This window comes from Lissotriton vulgaris, chromosome 8 (assembly GCF_964263255.1).
Source record: "Lissotriton vulgaris chromosome 8, aLisVul1.2, whole genome shotgun sequence".
In the NCBI taxonomy this organism is placed as follows: Eukaryota; Metazoa; Chordata; class Amphibia; order Caudata; family Salamandridae; genus Lissotriton; species Lissotriton vulgaris.
Genome location: NC_141696.1, coordinates 1,050,828,595 through 1,050,834,064, shown reverse-complemented (window position 1 = coordinate 1,050,834,064; position 5,470 = coordinate 1,050,828,595). Strand labels below are relative to the sequence as shown.

The following is a 5,470-nucleotide window of genomic DNA, read 5'->3' as shown; positions in this document are numbered from 1 at the left end:
TTATTCTGTTTTGATATTGGAGTATTCTGACCTTTAACTTCTGCTGGTTCTGGCCCACATACAGTAGTCCACAGGGGCACACGATAACATAAATAAGATTCATTGAATTACAGTTTGTGAAGGCTTGCAGGTCAATTGTCTGTTGTTTGTAAGTAAAAGTCTTAGTTTGAATGGTGGTGTGGCACGCTTTGCACTGACCACACTTATGGTGTTCCACGATCGGTGGTAGGTTCCACATTGATTGAATTGTAGGAGCCTTCTCAATTTCCAGAAATGAATGAACCACGTTATCCTTGATACTCTTTGCTTTCCTGAAAGCATGCATTTTTTGGAGTTGGCTGTTCAATATCTTCAGAAACTAGGTTCCAGTGGTTGTTGATCACCTTTTTTATTGCATTGCTCCTTGTCGAGAAAGTTCTTACGCAGATCAGCCTCTGTAGTGCTACATCCTTCTTGTCCTTTGGTATCAGCAGATCTTCCCGTGGGCTGAACCAGGCTCTTTTCTGTGCTCTTCTGACCATTCTTTTCGGATATCCTCTTGACAATAATCGAGTACATAGATCATCAGATTCTGTCATCTAGACAGCCTTTTTGGAGCAGTTCCTCCTGATCCGTAAAAACTGCCCAACCAGTAGGTTGTCTCGTAAGGCACTCGGATGATGACTATTGTATCTCAGGAGCAAGTTGCGTTGGGATGGCTTACGTTAAAGTGTTGTATAGAGCTCCTTATTTTCACACAACATATTTTTATGTCCAGGAATGCAATTTCCAAGACATCCGATTGCAATGTGAATTTAATATCATGATCGCACTGGTTCAACCATTCATAGAAGAGGTTCAACCCCGTCTTGTCTCCAGACCAGATCATCAAAATGTAATCTATATACCTTTTCCACAAATTAACCCTGTGTTGTTGAAAACGAATGATCGTTCAAAATTGTCCGTGTAAATTATAGCCAGGTCCGGGGCAAAGGCGGCCCCCATTGCCACACCCTTAGTTTGAACATAATGGTAGCCCTGGGAGTAGAAGAAGTTTTTCTTTATCGCTATTGTGAGTAGATTGTTGATCAAGTCAGTGGGCAGCTCCACTGGGGCTGGTCGTTGATTCAGAACGCTTTTCATCACCTCCAATGCTGGGTCTTGCTGTATACTCGTGTATAAAACTACAACATCACATATTACTAGCACTTGGTCTTCCGGGTTGAAATGCTGTCTATCGATCAGGGTTATTATTATTATTTTATTTTTTTCGTACTATACAGTTTTCATTTAAGTGCTCTGGTGATTTCAAGATTTAGATTTTGTTGAAAGCAGCTACATCCATGGACTGCACAAAATCTTCAAACGCTGGTATCTTCCCTTCCAAGATGTCTGTTCCGACTTTGTCATCTTCAACAACGCACTGAATTTGTAACTTCTTAATGCCATAACCCACTGGAATGAGCTTGGATGATCCCCATAGTAAACCGTCCATCTGAATGCTGCGTACACATTCTTCTAGCTTAGCCATGTCCGTTTCATCATCCCAGGGTTTTACATCAAGCAAGATTGAAGACTTGGCAATAAGTGCAGGTTTCTTAGATTTTTTCGATTCATACTGTGCCAGTCGCTCCTCCCTTATCCTTTTTGATTATTCACTTTTCTCCTCTTCATCGGATCCAAATAGGTCAATATCATCATCATCATCGTCCTCTTTAGACTCGGCAACTGTGCTTTCTGTTGTGTCTTCAATGTCTGCAGGCCCATACTTGCCCAAAGGTTTCTTCACACCTGGCAGACTTCCTTTTTGTTTTTCATAGGATCTGATGTGATTGTACCACCGAAGAGCATGAATAAGATCCACAGATGGTGCATGGTATCTCTCAGGCATGCTCTGGTGTTCTCAACAAGAGGCCTTTAAGAAAAAGTAAATGTATTTACACAGAGGCTCAAGTAACGATCCACACCCGACACTATGGGGCGGCCGCCACGTTTACCGATGTCAGCGGTGCATCGCTTTCACCACCTACCCGTGTTTATAGGTTAACACAACTGTCTTAATGAGCGAGCACCGCCATTCACTTCACCCGCAGTTTGGTAGCGATATTATGTCCCTGATCCACTACTGAATTCTATGCACAGACGCTTGTACTTGTGCCACACGTTATTACTCCCGCAATTTGTCAGCTTGGTTCGTGTTTCATTAACATCACCAGTGCCACTTATACCGATGCCAGGGATGCATCGCATTCACTATCGACCCATGCTTTTAGGTTAACACAACCATCCTAATGAGCGAGTCCCGCCGTTCACTTCACCTGCTGTTTGGCAGCATTATTATGTCCCTGTGCCACACGTAATTACTTCTGCAATTCACCTGTAACACCGTAATGCCTGCTCTCATTTTTTATAACCGCTTACTAGATTCAGTGCACTTTAACTCTTCATCAGAGACGGTCTTAATTCACTTTGTACCCGCTCCATCTGCTTTTGGAATTTAGATTTTAATAATGTTATGCTTGTTTCCGGGTAAATGCCACTTGTCAGCTTTAGTCCGCTTGTGCCCATCTAATGAGAGAACGGTCTCCACGCACTCGGCTCCCGAAATGGTACTCACATGTCACACCACCACCCTATTTCGGCAGAGCCTGGTAACTTTGTCTCGAACCGGTCCCGGTGGCATACCGGTCTCCCCTGTTTTCAGTCACTGGTATTTAGTCATCTCGACTGTTGCCTGCGATTTATGTTTTTCATTACTACAGACTGGGTCCTGCTTATCAGCTGTTTTTCCTCATTGATTAGATTGCCATATTCCCTTGATTTAATCGGGAATTTCTACTTTTATAGGATACTGATTTGTACCCTTTGTTGATGGATCCTTGATTTACCTGGACCACCCGACAGTATTTGTCTGAGTAAGTGTTGTGATTTAGAGTCTATCACTTGTCCTTTTAGATACATCATTTGGCTGACACACACCTTATTTTTGAAGGTGTTATCTCCTCCTTCCTCTATTTGAATGAGAGCCAAGGAGCCCATTGACCCTCCACCATTGATTGGTGAGAGGCTCCTTTTTTCCACTCACTGTAAATATATTGACCACGTCCGTGCCATCGGATGTATTTAATTTATTATTCACTCGAAGTATGGATGTGACACACCATCCTTTGTCCTTCATAGTTTCCCCACACCACTCACCTTTTGTCCTGAGGAAGACCCCGCGAGTAAGATCTGGTAGAACCTACACATGCACAGGGTTCGAAACATCAACACTTCAAAAATGCCAGTCCCTTCAACAGTACTCCATTTACTGTGGAATCGTGTGCTACATGGCAATTCTGTAAAGATAGTGTACTGTGATGAATATCTAATTGATGTGTTTTTTCTGGCATATGAATATTATATGCTTGAACGTTTGTTTGTGATATTTTATCAACACCTTTACTTTGTCTACCTCTCTTAAATCACACCCCCCACTCCGGGCACAGCAATGCTGATAGTTTTACCAAAAAGTTTGTCCTTCAATATTTGTCTGACAAAATGCTAACTAGTTTCAGTGTGATTAAACAGCATTGCAACATTATGTTATTTGTGCTCTGATTTGTGTACGTGAATTTCACTATATTTTTTCCTAGTTGAGCTAGTTGAGCAGGTTGGTGAACGGTTTGCGCTGGTGATTGGAAAGTTGAAGAAGGATAAGCCCAATGACACTTTATTGACTTCGGGGTAGCTTGTTCAAAATGACAGGGAGATTGTAATTCTGTCATGTCTGATGTTGACGTATTTCCTAGATGACTCCGCAATGATAACCGTGATATTTTATCTGTGACTTGATTGATAGGGTTTACCCGGATAGCTAGTTGTGGGATCATTGGTGGTTGGAGAGTAGGAAGCACTTCTCTGATCTCCTGTGCAGATGGATAAAGAATCGCGATTTCGTCCTTTTTATATGTGAACTTTGATATTTTGTTTTTCTGAAGGTTGGGCCATTGATCAAAAGTGCTGAGCACCATGTCCTCTGGATGGTGACATCAGTGGATTGTTTTTTGGTAATTGAGAGGAAGTTGCTACGCAAAGTTTGTTTTCCAGTTTCAATGAGTGTGGGACACAATTTGAAGTGCACTGGCTCTTCTTTTTGCACTGCAGAAGGTGCGTGATTCCTCTTGTCCTATCTGACCTCATTGTTTTTGTGCAGTACACGTGCTGATGTTCTAGTGCAGGTGGATGGATTTGCGGCGTAGGATAAAAGTAAACATTAAATGGAGTGGAATGCTAGCTAAGGTGGAGGACTGCGGAGGGTTGGAGGTCATAAACAGCCAACAAATAATGAAATTAAATGAAATAAGCAGAAAGCAAGCTCCTCATTAGTGCAAGCCGCACCGGCCTAGTACTACCCACCTCCGCACCGAGAGGAGGACTGCAGGCTTAGCCTTACCTTGGTACTACCCGATGAATAATGCACCACACCACGAGTCACCCCTCATTGCAATCCTTTTTCTTGCCCTGATTTCCCGATGAAAACCACACCTCCAGAAAAGCAGGGAGGCTGGAAATCGAGGAATTAGAGATTGAAGAATTGAGGTTCAGAGAGGCACAGAATAAATGAAGCAAGAGGGTTTAAATGTCTCTCAGCCACCAGTGACTCCTTGGTTGTTCTAATAAAGCATGGAAACCAGCAGAGCCATGGGCAAAGTTGCAGGATGTCACAGAAAGACGCGGAAGGTATAGCTGAACTCTGTCTAGGGAGACCCCTGGAGACCTTCAAAATACCTTGGGTCTCCAGCTGGACTTTCCTTTGCTCTCCTTTGTCTTTTTATTTTTTTCTCAGATTTTTCCTTTTATTCCCTAAGAAAAAGTGCCTGTGGGTCCCCCTTTACTCCCTCTGGCTGTAAAGCAGACCAGTGGGGACCAATTGACGAGAACGCAGGCTGCACCCGTACCTGGTCGGGCCACCTACACAGTCCACCTGTGTCACACTCTCTTCGGCCTGCCACCTAGCTTCCGGGTACTCATCCGCACACCCCTATTGAATGTTAGCAGAGTAGTGCGGTGCGGGTGTTTAGATGGACTAGTAGGCCGCATGCTACGGCTCCGACCTCAAGCTGCGGAGGGGTTCCAGGCTCCAGGCTCAATGGCTAAAAGAGAGGGGCAAGATTGGGGATGGGGAAACGAGCAGGTCCAGCTCACTGTGCTCGCTCTCCACAAGCTCCTCCCTTCACATTGAACATTGCTTTTTTGTCCTTTCAGCATCTGTCTGTCTTTTGCTTTCTCGCTCTACGTGCAATGGGTTTGCCCTGACATGGGTCACAGGCTCACTGTGCCACTGGATTCAAGCTAGCCTGGTTGATAAGGGTTTATGCCCCAAAAATGTTCCCAGGATGCTTGTTTCACATCAAGGAAGGACCTGGCTTGGCAGTTCGGTCATTACTGTTCCCATGAAGCACAGGGTCACAACTGATTTGAATATGGCTGTGTCTAAACTGGGGTGCCA

At 44.0% G+C, this 5,470-nt stretch overlaps 1 pseudogene; it reads right to left on the bottom strand.

The window, feature by feature from the left end:
* Nucleotides 1-1,249: 1,249 nt before the first annotated feature.
* Nucleotides 1,250-1,870, bottom strand: LOC147698271 (elongation factor 1-beta-like; annotated as a pseudogene).
* Between the last annotated feature and the right edge of the window lie 3,600 nt (nucleotides 1,871-5,470).